At 42.1% G+C, this 18,014-nt stretch overlaps 1 long non-coding RNA gene across 1 annotated transcript in view; it reads right to left on the reverse strand.

Annotated features, from left to right (window-relative positions):
- LOC134548679 (uncharacterized) overlaps positions 1-13,829 on the reverse strand; it is a 47,918-nt gene extending 34,089 nt beyond the window's left edge. The window contains exon 1 of the long non-coding RNA XR_010079862.1: positions 13,761-13,829. This is a non-coding gene — a long non-coding RNA (uncharacterized LOC134548679). The remainder of the gene's footprint in view (positions 1-13,760) is intronic.
- Positions 13,830-18,014: the final 4,185 nt, after the last annotated feature.

The raw sequence follows: 18,014 nt of genomic DNA on the forward strand, positions 1-18,014 counted from the left end.
GCATTCTGGATCTCTCTTCCCTGGGAAAACATACTACTTTAGCCCTCTGTTACCTGTCTTTTAAACAACTATTTACTTTTTTGCCTTCCTTTTTGTCCTTGGATGCCTAGGCTTGTAAAGGAATCTTGGGGAACTCAAAAAAGAGAGGTGCTGATATCTTCCCCCTGGTATCCAGCGGCAGCATGTGTGGGAATGGTTCAAAGCTGTATTGTCAGGGGAGGTTTAGACTTGTTTTAGAGACATTAAGAAGCATTTCTTTACCGAGAGAGTGGTCAAAAGCTGGAACAGGCCCCCTGAAGAGGTGATGGATGCCCCAAGCCATCAATGTTTCAGAGACATTTGGACAATGCCCTGAACAATGTGCTTTAACTTTTGGTCATCCTGAAGTGGTCGGGCTGTTGGGCAAGGTGTTCCTTGTAAGTCCCCTCCAACTGTTCTACTCTACTCTAGTCCAGTCCATTCTATATCAAACTACTTGAAAATCCATGTGGGTGGTGTCAACCAGGTCTGCTGCAGCTACATGCAAAGAATACCAGTAGGAGACAGACCTTTCCACTACAGAAGTTGTGGAAGTGATATCCTTCAAACATGATATTCATTCTTACTTCCATGGATTATACTCTCTACTTATTCAACAGATCTACTCAGTACAGATGTTTGACATCAGATTTTCCCTAGTCCCCTTAAAAAACCTATTTAATTCCTAAAAAATGGCAGAAACTAAGGAGTTCTGCAACAGAGTATCTACACTACAGCTAGCAGCTGAGCTGTTTTATCCCCACATTCCTCTGGAATGCTGAGGTAAACACTCTCTCATCCCGGTGACTCGCTGTTTTTCATTTGATGTCTTTGTTCTAAAATTAGTCACATACTTTTGGTGATTCAAAAGTTCAAAGCTGAGCTAAGAGTAGAGCATATCATATTGCAAAGCTGTATGAGTGCCTCACTCCTATTTGTAAGGAACAGTTATGAACATGACGTCTTTAGATGAGCTACACAGATAGATTCCATGGATAAAAGGATTTTCTAAATTGAAGTATCCATTCAAGTAATTGAGGCAGACCTGTTGCTGTACACTCAGTCCATACTTACAGTGATGAAGTCCCAGCTGCACAGTCCTGCCCTTGTCCTAAGGCACCCAGCTGCCTTCAGTCCTATGTACATTTAGGATTGTTCAGTCAACGAAATATAATCAAAAATCTAGACCCAGAGGAAACGCCACTGATGTGGGCCTACACCATGGAATTGCATTTCATAAGTTGTCATCCTCTCTAAGCATTTAGCACAAAAGAAAAAAAATGAAAAAATAATATTTTTCATCCATTGGTGCAATCTCCTCTCCCAGTTAGCACATTTCAGCTGGCACACAGTAATTTACTATGTCATGGTAAGGTGTTCATGGATTCACTCTCTTTAGCAAGAACTCTGCTGCAGACCGTGGGTTTCAATAGACCAGTACAATCCTGATCTATGTATTTTCCACAGTGAGAAAAAAATATGAGCTCAGTGTTTCAGAGACTGAAAGTTTTTGTGCAGCAATATAAAATTTTAAGTAGATCCATTATATATCCCTATGGATTTAGAGAGAATGCACTTCCTTGCCTCTGGAATAATTCTTGGATGCAAAAAAAAGACTCTCCCTCTAATCTGTCTTTCTGGCAACAAGGCCAGCCCGTTATCATTGCCCTAATGTTGTCAATTACTTTCAGTTAATGCCAGATCCCTCTCATTAATGTCAAGAAAACATAAGCTCCTCTTTCTTCCTGAATTCCCCTTATGGAGGCAAGTGTTGCCTGTAGTGGAATGTGTGCCCAAATGCAGTCAGTGGGAATTGCTATGTGAGCCTGTAAACATGCTGCCTGCCTAATGCTCATGCTGCTTAAGACCTGAGAGGATGAAGAAAAGAAGTTTCATCACTGTATGCCTCTTTTCTAACTCAAAGTAGGGATTAGGAATTGTGAACTTTTTTCCATTGTAAACAAATAGGCATAATAATCCTGTCAGCATTTGTATTTTTGCACTGGTAAGTGACTTCATTGAGCAATCTGTATCTACCTTGGACAATACACACAAAAATCATTTTAAAACAAAGCATTCATCCACTGCAGCATGTGTGTCTGTGCAGGGACCTGGCTGTGCCTCCACCCAGCTGTAGCAGTCCTTGCAGATCCACCCTGGCAGCCCATCTCTTCACCCAAACCCCCTCCCTTACCTCACACCACCTCCAAAATCTCCCAGCTGCAAATCCTTCCCACTGCTCGTCAGCACCAGATTTGGCAGAAGCTTTTTTACATAAATCTGTAACAGAGAAACCCATGGTGTTGAGAGTGGGGGGGACAGCATATTGATTGCTTTTGCAGGACAGAGGGGAAACTTGGATTATTAAAGCTCAGTTTTCACCATTGGGGAAAAAAATAGGACTGAAAGAAATGGTTTTACAAAGTGTTTAAGCTGCCCACCCACAGCACGTACTCAGCATGTGTATTCAGGTCAGCATACCATTTCCTATGAGTCACGTTCAGCAGCCTTAGCTGCGTATTTCAGTCAGAGTGATCTTAGCTGAAGCCTGTGCTGTGAGGAGGCTGGCTGTGTCCAAATTTGTTCTAGTATCCTGGAATTTGCTCCTTTGAGTGTTGTGACTCATTATAATCCTACAGAATTGAACTGCTTCTGTGTACCATTCCCACTGAGCTAATGAAATAGTTAAAAACCCCATCCGTGGTACAGAACAGCAACACAATTGTTATAGAATTAATAATACAATACAGAGGTGGGTTATACAGCTCAAATGCAGCTACACCAGCATTATCTAGCTGAGCATTTGCTGAGGGGAAAAGCCAAAGCTGCTTTTCATAATGCAGCTGCCTGCTTCAAGTTCCTTATTACCCCTCTCTCAGCCAGCAGCATGACTATCATTTTTGGCTATACAAATGTGGGGAAACAGAGCTGCTCACAGGAGACCACTCAGCCCACAGAGGGGTGGATGCTCACCCATGCTTGCTCTGCTGCCACTGGCATCTCCCAGCCTCTGGTGGCTACTGCAGGCCATGGCTTGGGTGCCACATGTGGACCCTCAGCCTCCCAGGCAAAGAAACCACAACAATGTTGTGTGTTCAAGAGAAACAGAAGCTCCAACTCTAAATCCACCCATTGAAATATCCATGTAGTCATCTTCCTCTAACCTAGCTTGTGCTGGTCCCATGAGCACCATAGAGTACACTTTGCTGGAAGTTAGCTGCTTACATCAGTTTTATGCTTCCTTAAGGTTTGCCCAGCCCTTTGAAAACTCAAACCTAAGGACTTCAGCACTTGTGGTGCTGCAGCAGCAACAAGGTGCATTGTTAAGAGATGCTTTTTATCCTACAGCTCCCATGTACAACCTCTAATGCCTGCTAGGATGACAGGTGCCACAGCCCCAAGGGATGAGGAAGCTCCAAAGCTTCTTCCACAGTAAGTGGGGAAGGCAAACAGCCAGGAACAGCAGAATGGAGCAGAGAGGAACACCAAGAAGTTTACAAGATGGTTTTGTTTTCCCTGTGACCAGTGAGTCACTGCAGGTTTGAGTCCCTCACCCAGCTTGGCTGCACACATGGAGAGGAGCAGCAGAATGACTCCCCACACCCAGCAACCATTTCACCAGAGGCAGAACAATTTACTGACTTTGTGTAAATGGGTAGGCTCATCACTTGGGATTACAATTAACACTGGAAGGAGATCCAAGAAGTTGTAAAAGTTTAAAGGGATGCCTGTCATGTAATATTCTCTTCAATTTAAATTATTTCAAAAAATCTGGAGCATATGCCTAATAAGCAAGAGTAGAATTAATCCCCTAGCTGTCACCAGCAGTGCTCTGAAATGGTAACTTACATCTAATTACATATTTTTTTAGAGCCTGGTTGCAGTTAGTCAGCTTCTGCCCTAGCTCACAAAGAGAGGAACCACGGCTGTGATGTGAGAATTCATATCACAGCTACAGGGGCATTTACACTTATGCTAAAATAGTTAAAGCTGAATGGAGTCAACACCTCCAAACTCAAGGAGAGTAGTGAAAAATGAGAGCTTGCAACCAACACCCTCCAGCTCTTTATGCCTGAGAAAGGGCACAGGAACGCTTCTATCTTTAATGCATGGTTCAGATCCATTTCCTTTTGATCCTCACTCCAGCATCCATGCTGCCACCACGAACTGGCCAGGCCATGCCACACCACTGCAATGAAAGCCAGGGAAGAGGCTTCAGAGGCTTGTTTGGGTTTTTTTCAAGGAACCTATAACACTTCCTAATAAGCGAGGTTAAGATAAGAGGAGCTACTAGAGACCATAAGCTTATACACTTTTAGGGGATTCTTAATAATCTTATGCTTCCTAAGACATTATAAGACAAAAGGCTATTCTGAATGTTCTTGTTTTTTTCTGCTAGATGAAAGAAACTTATTTTTCCGGCTTAATTTCTATTTCCATACTGAGGCCGACATCCACTGTGGGATATAAGTGCACGAGTTTTATTAGCTCTCTTTCCTGGAATGCAGGTCAGTAGCAAAAGACCATATCCCCCCATGCTATTTGCTAGAGTTAATATTGCAGTAAAATAAGAGAATTTTAATCTAGAAAATACTCCCTACAGCAAGCTAGTATGAGGCTAGTATGGGGCTACAATTTCAGATTAGTTTGTATCAACCCTGAAAACGAGGATTGGACCTAATGAGCTACTGATGAATGAAAAGAACAGAGCCCAAGCAAAAAGGAATTATAAGTTACAGTCAGCCTTTGTGCTACGATTTGTGTTCATTCCTAGTGTTGTAAAGCCACATCTCATGGCTGACTTGGCCCACTCTGCTCCTCTGCACACTTGGATACCCCCAGTAAAATGCATTTTTTCCAACAGAGCCTGCTGAGGCCCACAGTAACTTTTGACAGTGCATGAAGTAAAGCTGGTGAGAGCAGCCTCGCTTCCCAAGTCACCCCAGACTACATTAAAGCTTATATTCACATTGAAAAACCTGTCTCATGATTTCCATCAAAAATGTTTTTATTAAATCCCCTCTAGACACAACTGATTGGGACTTTTAATAACGTATTCAGGTTTTCTCCCATCAATCATCAACCAAATTGTTCCTTCTTTTTTTTTTCTTTCATTATTATTGAAAGATTAGCTCCACCATGCAGCACTAATTAGGAAGGAGGATTGATTGAAAAGGCAGCCTTTCATTGAACAATTGTTATTCCATTTTTTTGCCAGGTTAAGGCAGGCTTCTGCCATTATTTTTACATAACCTAGCCCTTAGAGATAGAAGCAACATCCTGCAGAGAGCAGAAACGACTTGCTTAGGAATACATCCATAAACCTGACAAGAATCAGCATCCAGAGACTGCTCCAACTCCTGTCTGCAGTCTCGAAAGTTTTCAGCTGAAGTATAGTGAAAATGAGTTTCTGCAGTGCTGGATCCCAACCAGAGAGAAGAGTGGGCACTGCAGGTTTTCAGTCAGGAATCTTCAACAAAAAGCAACAACAAAAAAATCCCTTGCTTTTATTTGATAAAAGAGTCTGTAGGAACTGTCTGTATGAGGAGGGTAAGAAACTTGTTATTTTCCCTTGCACTGGGAGAGCAAATAAAAGCTTCCAGCAGGCAGTTTTGCTAATAGAAATTGATTTAGTGTTAGAAGTGGTCTCTGTTCCATGCTGGGAATGCAGGCTGGGGAGGGGTCGCCCACTGCAGCTGAACTCACACCTAATCCAAGTGAGAGCAGGAAGGAGAATCTAAGGGACTCAGACTAGGCACAGACATCCAGCACCTTCCCTCTCCCTCAGAAGAGAGAAAGTTGGAGTTGAAATCTGGACCTGTGGCCAGAAATCCCACAGCAGCAGTAGCTTTGTAGCAGATTGAAGTAAGCCTGGAAGAGACACGTCCACTCCTTTGTGTGTGCCACTATGCTTCTACAATATTCATTGGAAAGAGGCCCAAATTACAAAATATGCATATCAATTTGGCCTGTTCAGTGGGTCAGGACTTAGATGAACCACTAGCTTGAGAGGATAAAGTTAGACAATATAAATTCCTGGGCTGAGGCATAAATGAGTGATTTCCCTATGAAATAGCTCCTGAAAAGCATAGAGGGGTCCAAAGGAGCTGCTCCGGCTACAGGAGCATCCAGCAGCCTCTTCTGAAGACATACTGAAGGAGGAACAAAAAATAGATCTTTCTGGGAAATTAGGTGAGTTCCTAAGGAGATTTCATGAGGCCAAGGAGCTGAAGAAGTAGCCAGCTTAGACAAGTAACTCCAAGAAACTGTACACAGTCCTGACAGCATCCTGAAAAATCCCTCACAGTTCTCTTCCCTTGAGTCAGTGGGTCTTCACAAAGAAAAAGAAAACCCTGAGCCCTTCTTGTAGCTTTTATTTCAGGGTTTAGCCCAGGCATGAATGCACAGCAGCTTATTGTTTGTTCAACAGCATAGCAGAAATTGCTCCAACAGAAAGAAGGTAGCTGAGATCCAGGAGAGGATGACCAGAGATATTCTAAATACATAGGAAAGGGATAAATAGAAAAACTAGAAATTTTGTCTGAAACTAGGGGTTAAAAGGAGCAGATGTACTGTCCTCTGTGGATGTCCACTGCTGAAACCACAGCAGCCCAATTTCCAGCAGGGTTTTCATAACACCATCACAATACTTAACTATTAATAGAAGCAATTTCTATCTGGATTGATGGGAAAATACCACAACACAGATGATTTCATTGATCTTGAGAAAAGGTGTGAAAATTCATTTCATCAGGGTCAAGGAAGAGCAGCTTTTCCAACCTCTCCTCATTTCTCTACTTCCTAAAAGCAAGTCCCTTCCCTTGGTCTCACCTCCTGCATGAGTCTTCTTTCCATCTCAGACCAAACCAAACCAAACCAAACCAAACCAAACCAAACCAAACCAAACCAAACCAAACCTCACTTGGCTCATGCTGGCTCAGGCCACCAGAGGAGAGCAGAGGAATTGAGGCAGTTTCTATATCCCTTAAGATCCTGAGCTTTGAGTCTGTCTCTAGGCAGTAAGTAGAAGGATGCTTCATTCAGTTTTCCACATTTGGAAGAATTTAAAAACCTGCTGAGGTCATAATTTGCCATCATTTGACTTTGCTCCCACTGTCTTCAATGCATCCTGGTTCAGGCATCCAGTGAATCAAAGATTCTGTGACATCTCTCTCCAAACCTCAACAACTCTCCCCAGAGCTGTTTCCTTCTCAAGGAATCCCAGCACATCAGCTCCACCTCTCTGCAAGGCTCCTCAAGAAAGTTCTTTTGTATAAAACATTGGCCCCGATAACTGCAAATGAAAGACAAATTCAGCAGATAAATGAGCTGGATATTATTTTATTGTAATTTAAACAATCATTTTTGAAGTATGTAAGATTATATAGAACCTGTAATCAGAGCCAAGAGATGTCACTGAATAATACATGACATGATATAAATTAAGGAAAGAATGATTATATGTAATAAAAAGAATAAGAAATTTCTTCTTGCAGGGAGGATAGGAACCACATTATTGCTGAGCAGAGAGTGATAAAAATCATCTCCTTATGAATAAAGCAATGGGAAAAGGAAATACCAGAGAGAATGGAAACAACCAAGGAAGGCTTGGCCAGGACTTAGTAAGCAAAGCCAGGGGCTTATAACTCTTCCCAACAGAGCAGTGCAGCGATGTTCACAAATAATTTATTCCACAACCAATGTACAAACTATTGATGAGTAGTTTTTGGTTTTGTTTTTCAAAGGGCTTTACTTCCTAGAACTTCTTGGCTGATAAAAAAGCCTGGCATAATGATGAGCAGAACCGTGTATAGAAAAGGAATTGTGAGCCAGCAGGAAAGCAGCTCCCCCTGTGCTGGGGTTCCCTGTGTGAGGGGTCCTGGCACAGGGCACAAAAACCTCTCCAGGCCTAGTCCTTACAGACCCCCCTGTTCCACCCACAGATTTACCTCATTCTGAGTCAGCTGAGGGGTTAAAAGTGCATTCGTTCCATGGAAATTCAGGGCTCCCCTATCTCCTGTACTGAACAGCTATATAATAAAAGAAATTGCCTGTGTCCAAGCACCTACAGCAGGCTAATCACTCAAAACAGCATCAGCAGCCACCGGGGTGTGCTGGCACCTCTAAGAATGTGGCAGCCTGGCCGCACCAACACTCAGAAGCTTCTAGCTTGTAAGGACAGTATTTATTACTGCCTGTCCCTCAAGAGCTTCTAACCCCAAATTTAGCCTGGCAGACTATAACTTGTACCCCTTAAATCAGAATTAGTGACAGTTGAATAGAAGTTCCTATAGAGTTGAACATCTTTTCACCCAGCTTAGAGGAAAATGACAAACCCAAAGATATGCCATGCTGAGGACAAAGCAGCAAACAACTGTGCCTCCTCTGCTGTGGTCTGAACCTCCACTGCCTTGCAGAATGAAAAAAAGGGTAGTGCCCACACTCCAGACAAGAATTCTGCCACAAAGGTGAATTGCAGAGTCAGATTTGGTAGACCAAAGGGATGTTTTCTGAAAAATTTAGTGACTATCCATAGTGCAAGGTGGCAGAGAATCAGACATTCATATGCTGTCCTTGAGAACTTCTACTGGAAATCAGACAAAATGAAGTTCCTGTTAAAGACAAACGATGATGTTCCCATTGCAGATCTATACACAAAGATGTGCCTTCAGCTTGAGAATGAGAAAAGTGCAAAAATCACTTTTGCATCAATTTAATTATCTTAAATATACACACTGTAATGATCCCCCTATCCCATAATACATCAGCCCTTCACAAGAATTTCAGCATAGGTACAACACCCTTTCAATTCTTTCTTCCTTCACAGCCAGCAGGAGAAAATAACCTCATGATGTTGCAGCTTGGGCTGGGAGTAGGAGGCAAAAGGGCTGCAGAGCTCTCTGAAGAAACGCTGGGTCAGCAGCCTGAGCTGGCACTGAACAGGGCTCCCAGCTCCTCTGCACGGGGGGAGCAGCAACTCCCCCAAAGCCCAACACAGGATTTTGTAATATGCAAAGGCTTTGTTGGCTGGGGTTTTTTTCAGTGCTGTGACTTCTGAAGAGGAGAAATGCCCTCTTAATCAGGAAAGAAATTATGTTACCACAGCAATTTAGTATGCAGGATTGCTTTTCAAATGAAAAATATGCAGTCTTAACATCACGTCTAGAGCCATTTCATGTACAATACATACTTCTGCATACTTTCTTCATTATAAAAATTAGTTCTTTCAACTTCTAGCACTACCATCCCTGATGGCTGCATATCCATTTTTCCTCCATTATCTGTTTACAGTGCAGCATGTCCAGCAGACTCTCATAATGCTTTTCCAATGAACAAAAAAAATTTAAAAATGGCATTAACACCCGCACCTTGCTTCGCATATTCATCAAGTCTCTGGATTCTGCTGTGCTCTCCCTTGGCAGCTGTGAGTCTGGGTTAGTTTTCCAGCTGCTCTCACTTTCCTGGGGCAGCCATTGCAAAACCCTCCCAGCTGGTGCTGGTGTAAGGAGAGTAATGGATAATTTTCAGTGAAAGAAACTTTAGAGTTTATAGTTTATTATTTTGGACAGAATTTATCATTTGTTAGTTGTTACAGAGTAGTCTATACAAAAAAAAAACCACCTGACTAAAAATAATTATCTTTATTAGAAAATTTGATTCAATTTTAAAAAATCAATTCTATGAAGGTGATGTTGTACATCCAAGAATTATTTTCTAGCAAAAAAAAAAAAAAAAAAAAAAAAAAAAAGCTTTTTTGCCTACTTCAAGTGAAGGCTTGCAATCTTAAACCTTACACACAGTCACAGAAATGCATGAGCTCAGAAAAGTACCCTGCACATTCCACTTCTGAGGTGACTGAAACTTTCATTTAAAAGATATGAAGAAAGCTTGGAAATTGTCTTTACTGACTAGCAGTATTTAAAGATTTTTTTTAAACTCTGTTTCTTCATAGTTGGTTTGCAAGTTAGAAACATTGAGAATACCTTGCTGAATAATAAATATTAATGCAAAAATTAATTTATTTAAGCTGTTTTGAAAGGCTCAGTGTCATATCATGCCTAAAGAGACCCATTAACCACCTCTTGAAATTTTAAATCTTTTTAAATACCCATGATCTTGATAACCCTCTCCTGGTTTTCTCCCTCTCCACTTGCTAAAAGTTTTGGATAAAATTGTGTTAATAAAGCCTAGTACATCAAAGAGAGAACAAATCAAGTTCAATAGGTGAATTATCCTTCTAATTTTTATTTTGCACTTACCTGGTCTCTTTCAGCAGAGATCTCAAAATATTTTATAAGAGCATATTGAGTGATAGATAAATTACACCTAATAACATGCCAGGAGATGGTACCGTTAGATAAACAGAAACATAGCAAATTTAATTGTCAAAGGTCAAATAAAAAGGGATTTGTAAAACCAGGGCAAGCACCTAAAGAGTCCTAACTAGGGTTCCTGCAATTTACTCTATGAAATATATCGAGCCTGATTTGCAGCTGCCTTCATCTTTGTGTAATTATTCAGTGCAGTGCAAGACAAGTGTAAAACAGGAATAAAATTGGTGCCAGATCAAAATAGCACAAGCATGAAAGGATGAACACAGGAGAAGACAATGAAGAATCCCTAAATTCTTGCCCATCAAGACCAGCTTGTCTCTGGTTCATTAACTCTCTTGTTTACCTACCAACATAAATGATAAATTTTGCAGTGCTCTGTTGACAAAAGGGTTGGCCAGTTATCATTTTGCTGATGGATGACTCTGCAGCAAATTAAATCATTATAGGTATACTCTAGGTGTCACACCACTTTTTCCTTCTGGTTTTTCAGCAATGACATGTAGGTATAATTAGAATTCAGATTTTTGGGGGGTTGGTGTATTGTGTATCAGGTGGCTAAGATCTGGGTCTTAAATTTAACATATTTCTCTCAAATATAGGTTTCTATCACACACACAGATTTCTGAACTGTCATGGCACAGCCCTCAGGTGAGACTTGTATCATGACAGGCAATATTAAATGAAACTTACTTTTATTGAAAGTGTAAGGTAACATTAAACTACCTCTCGCTAAATTAAAAAGTTACTAATTTAGCAAATTCTCATAACATTATCCCTTCGTGTACCAGATGTTCCCAGCCAACACTTCAGAACATGCTCATTCTCAGTAGGGACTAGAAACTCACATTAAAGCACTCAAGACATTAAGAGACAGTCACTAGTCCCACTGTATTTTGGGTTCATCCTACCCAGAAATGAACTAGAAATATTATACTGGAAAGATATTTTAGTGGCTAATGCATAACCTATATAATAAAACAGTGGTGAGGAGGAGGAGATATGATGATACTTTTTGTTTTCACTAACCACCAAAACTTTTAACGCTACTCCAGCTCAGATGTAAATATTTTATTTTGACACAAAATGCTTATGTTTTGAAGCAGTTTGGGTGGGTTTCACTGTCAAGGTACATTTTCCAGCTCTGAGCTTTTGCTCCACACCCACCTGTGGTTGGGACATTTTTCCTGAGCACTCTCACCTCCCCCCTTACAAAACAGCCTTTTCCCACTCTTGCAAGATCTACATTTGGCTCCAGATGGGATAAATACTGACAGTAACATTTTCAACAGCCTAAACAAAATTAAAAAAAATATCATTTAGAAACTTCACTTATGCCCATTTCATTATTTCCCTATGAGAATTATTTTTTAAATGTTGATAATTTGCCTTTTTTTTCTTGACAGGATAAAAGCCCATGTTAGAAAAAAAAACTTTAAATTTTCATCAAGTTCTAACCTTATGTCTCTCAAAAATGAAATCAAAAAAGACAAAATATTCCTTTTCTTTTAAAAAAAGGAACAAACAAGCAAAACAATGCAGGCATTTTTTTAAATCACAAAATCAGAAAAAAACCCACTGCAAGTCACTTTTAAATTAACAGCAACACTAGCTCATTCTTCTGAATATAATATTAAAAAATCTGGTTTAAAACATAAATGGTAAGATACCAGGCTAAGTGTTTTTGCAGTGATTCTTTGACTAAAGTGCTTTTCGTGGTACTGTCCATCCAAAGACCTCACAGCAATTTTCCAGCACTGATGCACTAACTCCCCTGACATTGACAAATACACTGCTGTTCTCTTTAGCAGTTATGGGAGCTGAGTCACAGAATATAAAGTCTCTCACAGGAGGCTTTACAAGAAGCCAAAGTTTTCTAGGTGTGTCAGTTCTGTAACTCAACAAGGAGCCAATTTCCTCCACTCTGTGGGTGCCAGGTTCAAAATCCTCAGCTGAACCTTCAGCAGTGTGGGTCTCACACCCTCCTTGCCCCTCTGTGACACGGACTTTTTCTGCAGCACTCATCACTGCTGCCTTGTCCACACCTCCAGCCTAAGTATCCTTAATTTTTCCACTCTTAAGTATGCCTTACACAATTTAGAAAGGTCTAGATGGAGGATTTTATGTGCTCTACTTGAAAGCCACCCTCAGCTGCAGACCCACCCTAAGACACCCGACTGTTGTGTCCTTTCACCTGGTGCTTCTTCCCAAGCTGTTGTGTTTTGCTCCACATGATCCTCAAGATCCAGCTCACTCCCAAAGCCTCCCCCTCACCTCACTCCAATTCCCACTCAAGCTGTCTGGAGAGGGGTTGGGAGGGTAAAGGCAGGGAGGAAGAAGAAAGTCAGCAATTAAATGGACCCCGAGATACATTCATGCTACAGTGAGAAATGGTGTTATCCTGGCTTTCCCCACCTCCCTTCCTCTCCTCCCTCACATCTACTCCCCTGCCCATGATCTGTATTTGTCTTACACAGGTTTGATAATTCTTTCTCAGGGCAAGAAGAGGAACTGTGTGTGGCAGGAGTGAGTGGTGCAGCAGCTCACAGTCCTCTCCCCAGCCCCAGGCCAGGGCTGCTCACCCTGCCCAGGGTCCTCCCTTCTTCTCCTGTACCTCAGATGCCTGCTGTGCTTGGGAGCACATGGGAAAAAGGCATGCTAAAGAGAAAGCAAGCCCTTCAACTTGGCTCAACTGCAGTTTTCAATGCTTAACCTTTTCAAATGGCATCAGCATTGCACCACAATTAGTTTTTAATATATCACTGCCTAAATCCATGTATCTTCATTCCAACTATTATTTGCTGTAGAAAACATCTTATGATGACCTGCCACCACAGCACAGACATTTGAAATACATTCCAGGATTAATTAATTTGTTGATTATCATAAAATATCATCATCAACTATTTTCATCATGCCATCAACAGCCTGTGTACACAAGCTAGGGAGTGCACACACCTTGTCTGAGGTAACAATGGTTTGCATAAATCACAGTTAGGTAATAATCACAGTGAATAATAACTAGAATTTACAGCACATTCATCTTAGGGAAGATCAGACTGACCAGGGTGAGAAAAAGACTCCAAAATCAAAAGATCTTTCCTGTGCTGGCAGCAGAGGCTGGCAGATGAGAAACAGAATGAACCCAAAAGGAAAAAAAGCAAGTGAATTTACCATTGGTTCTTGTAAGCAATGCATGATCAGTAAAACCCCATTGGAGACATGTTTGAAGCCCATGAGGAAATGGGGAGAGGGAAAGCCTCACATTAGGTAAATCTTCCTGGGCCATGCCTTGTTTTCCACAAAGGCAGCTAGAAGTCTTGGAAGGGAGGTGTGGAACAGCCCTTCATACCAGAAAAACATACAGCAAAACAATGTTTCTTCCCCCCTTATTGAAAAGAAACTACAAACCAGAGTTCCTCCTCAAGGCTTCCCAGCAGGGCAATGGGAGCTCCTTTTCTCCTGCTCAGTTTAGCAAAGCCATGCAGGAAAGGGAGGTGATAATCCCCTGGCAACATTTCACTTAACACTTCTCTGGGAGGCAGTAATTCCTGTGTGCCACAGGAACCAGAGTAATGGAAGCAGGCTCTGTCTCAGAGAAGTGTGTTAATGTACTTGCAGCACATAAAGGACATTATTAGGAGCTTAATCCAAGTTTTGATGAAAGCACTGTAAAGCTCTTATAAGGCCTTGGTGACAGGAGGCACTTTCACTTCACAGCAGGTGCTGTTTGGAGCCCTAAACACTGAGAGGCTCCAACCCAAAGGAACCCAGGCCTGACCCAGGGACCAAATAAGCAAACATAAGCACGTAGACACAAACCCAAAAGTAATAAAAGGTCACACTGGAGTTCCTCTATATTAGGTCTGTATGATGAATTTCAGTTGCTAATTCACAAGAAAAGGCTGGGAACACAAAAACTGGGGAACTGAGCCCTATCCCTTCCTTTTTTTGACAACTTATTTCCTCCCTAGACATCCCTTGGCTCATTCCTTGTAGGCACAGGTTCTCTTCAGCTTCTTTGTGCACCTAACATCAAGTTTTCTTCCAAGCTGGTTTCTCCTCACCACCAGAAACAGCAGTGCTTACTGCAGCCTGCATGCTAACATATCCTTATACATTTTTAAGGGCTGTTGTGGACTAAGATGTGTTTCATGAAGAGATGGAGAAAATAAGAGAAACCAGGAAAATGGGGCTAACCAGGGGTTAAAGTGTTAGAATATCAATACAAAAAATATATCTGTAAATTATGGCCTTTGCTATTTTTAGCTATCATTTCAGAAACAGCAATAATGATGGATACCATCTTTGTACCTCAACTCCTCAAATGCAACTTGTCCCCACGACTTTGCCACTGCTGCATGAACAGGAGATTCTCCCTAAGCAGGCAAACAAGGCAGAGCAGCTCTGTATGGGACTGTGCCCAGTGATTTAGCTGCAGAGCTGCCACTCATTTTGCCATGTTGCTGTAGAAAGCTAATTAGCCCCACTGAGAGTCAAGCTTTATTAGCCTCAGTGCATGTTTGTTAACCTTGTCTCACCATCAGGGACAACACTTGGCCAGCACAGGACAAGGGTCTTTGCAGAGATGCCTGCACACAGACATGCCACATGTTCTGGGTCTGTCCCTGGTGCAGCGTGCTGCCCCAGTATCCCCAGTGCCATGGCCAGGTGGGGAAAGTGGGGGCATGATTCACCCTGCTCCCCATTGCTTTCCCACCACTTCTTCTCCCACATGCAAACACAGCAGAGGGCCTGCACCAGTTCAGCAGGAACAGCACCCTGCCCTACAGCTGCTGCCCACCACAGGAATGACCCCACTCCCTCCTGTTACAGAGGTGCAACTTCAGCTCTGGAGATGAGCTGATGCTTGTTCTCAGTGAACACTGTCACCGAGTGTTTGGCACCTACACTCCTGTTGCTCCAGCTGCACTTCAGGCACAAAGTGCCAATGTTACTGCAAGCAGGACTGAGGAGACCTGGTGATGGACCATGCCTTGAGACATCTTGGCCTGAACCTGCAAGGCAAGGCACCAAAAGTACTCAAACTTGTGGAACTGCTCAGGGGCTGCAAGTGCCATGTTCTGGAGCAAATGTGGAATGCGTAGGTGCGTGGAGATTAGGTCAGATGGTGGCTTCAGGCTCTCACTTACCCTACAAAGGGAGAAAGCAAAATAATGTCCTTAATCTGAAGAGAAGAAAATAAGGGAGACAATTTGGTCAGAACCACACAGAATCGCCGGGCCAGAGACAGGAATCAAAGCTGCCTTGAGTCCCTGCTTACTTCTTGTATTACAAGCCCAGCCCTCCTTCTCTAAGCATCCTTTTGGTTACTGCTGAGAATACGAACTAAGGTTGTGCATCATCTTTAACAGAAATGTCTCAGATGACCCAGGGCATTTGGAGTGAGTTCCTTAAGCCTTTTGGCTGGACCCCATGAGCTCATTTCAGTTGTGGAGCATTTCTGGAGCCCGTTGCCCTTCTGTACTGAAACAGGTGCACAGATCAGGACCTGGGCACAAAATTCTCTCCGTGGCACCCTAAGCCTCCAGATCTGCCCAAGTCCTGCCTTCTCCAGCCATCCCTGGGCTCCAGTGAGCACATCTCTGCAGTGACTCCAGCAGGCACACACTGTCTCTATGGCAATGAGAGGCAGGGAGAGCCTGGGAAAGATGCTGCAGAAAGGACTGTCTGGCACCAGGAGGAGACAGCAGAATGTGCAGAAGACCAGAGGGAAACATTCCCTGCAGGCCTAGGAAAGGGATGTGGCCACGGGATGACAATGAGGGACTGAAAGGAAGACAGCAATAAGTGTCAGTTTGCTTCAAGTCAGTTTTTCCTTACCGTTAATGTGTTCATTACCTTTTATTTATAATGGATTAAATTTTAACCACACAGTTCTGTAAAAGTGCTTACTGCACACCACCCAGCTCAATCCCCATCAGGCTCCTGAAAACTGTGAAATATAACCTTTCCAGCTTTCTAGTGCAGACTGCAGTGCATGTTATGTACCTTGCTGCAGCACAGGAAGGGTTATTATGAAATAACAAGTACTGCATAAGAGTACTTTCAGGTGCTCTCTGTATTTGTGTCAGGCTTTTCCCTCTTTGGAAGAACTGCAGTTAAAAGGCATTACATTAGCATAAAAACCATATTTAACTAAAAACATACCTACTATTACGACTGATGATTCAGAACAGGAAAGGAAAGAAAGAAAGACTTCTAATTCACTCTTACCTATTTATTGTTTGTTTCCTTTTTAACACTTCATTCAGACAAGAGCAATGAAATGGCCTTGCCAGGCTCAGCCTCTGTTTATAGCCACCTTTCAGTTCTCAGGTGCCTTCTTGCCTCATATACAAGAACAAGGGAAGTATGTTTAAAAATGTACACATTTTAATTTTGTCAGGATTTGACGTGTCACTAGAAAAATTCCAATAAAATCTACAGCTTTCTGCTTCTGCTATAGACCAAACTACTGATCATGATCAAGACAATATGACAGAGATTATTAGTCACATTAATTGTTACAATTCATACTCACAAATTGGTTTTAATCCCGCACGTAGCTATTTGCTTTCAAAATCCAGTCAAAACAGAAAGGTCAATTTTTTACTTAAATCCTTAAAAAGAAGTTGTCTACTAAATCTGCTGCATTTCATCTCTCTAATTTTGGGGGACAGATTAAGAAATGGGGCAAAATTTTACTTGCATCAAATAAATTAAGAAGAAATTCAGCACACATTTGCAGGATTTCACCTGTGCTGTATCTCCACTGCATGCTCTTTCACAGCCACCTATTCTCTACAAGTGGGTAGGAGTGAGGGAGAAAGTGGGAAGAATAAAATATTGGGACATGAAGTATATAATCCTGAAGTCACTGGAGAAATCAATACATTGGTAGTTTATTCAAGTTCCATATGTGTGTGTAAAAAGATCAGGACTTACATATAAATCTGCATATGGTATATAGGACTTCTGAACCAACTCCCTGAGACATATATTGCTGCCCTACTGCTGTGCTTTTCAAAACCCACATCTTTTCTAAAAGAGAAAATGTCTGCACCTAGCAGATTCTAACTTTGTGTGGGTGTGTAACTGACTTGGTTACCAAAGAAACTCGTTCATGTTCTACACCACCGAAAACTAATATTACTATTAGAATAAATAATTGGAAGGAGAAGAAAGGAGAGGGAAAGAGGGAAGGAAAAAAAAAAAAAAAAAAGGTGGGGGGGAGAGAATTACTGCACTGCAGATTTGTAACAACCAATTAATGGCCAGGGAGAGAAATGCCATAGCCTCTGTCACAAAATTTTCAGTCTCCCTACACCGACCAAACAAGCCTTTGCTTTCAATGCAAATATTTCAAACCCAAGCCTACACTGCTGTGTTCACGCACCACTGCACTGCCTACACGACGTGTTTTCTGCATAAGTGAAGGAAAGTTGCAGACATCTTGTACTGTTGCCAAGACACTCTGACACTTACTCAGAGACACTGCTGCTGCCGCTGCTGCTCAGGAATCCTCTGACTCCCTACACTCCAGTGCCGCACCTGGGCACTCCCCGGCTGCTTACACCTTCTGCCTCGCTTTTCCATAGCATTGGGTTTGCCTTTCTCCTCTGCAGCAGCATCCACCTGTGTATGTGGAAGGGGAACAAAAAC

Source organism: Prinia subflava, chromosome 3, assembly GCF_021018805.1.
Source record: "Prinia subflava isolate CZ2003 ecotype Zambia chromosome 3, Cam_Psub_1.2, whole genome shotgun sequence".
Classification (NCBI taxonomy): domain Eukaryota; kingdom Metazoa; phylum Chordata; class Aves; order Passeriformes; family Cisticolidae; genus Prinia; species Prinia subflava.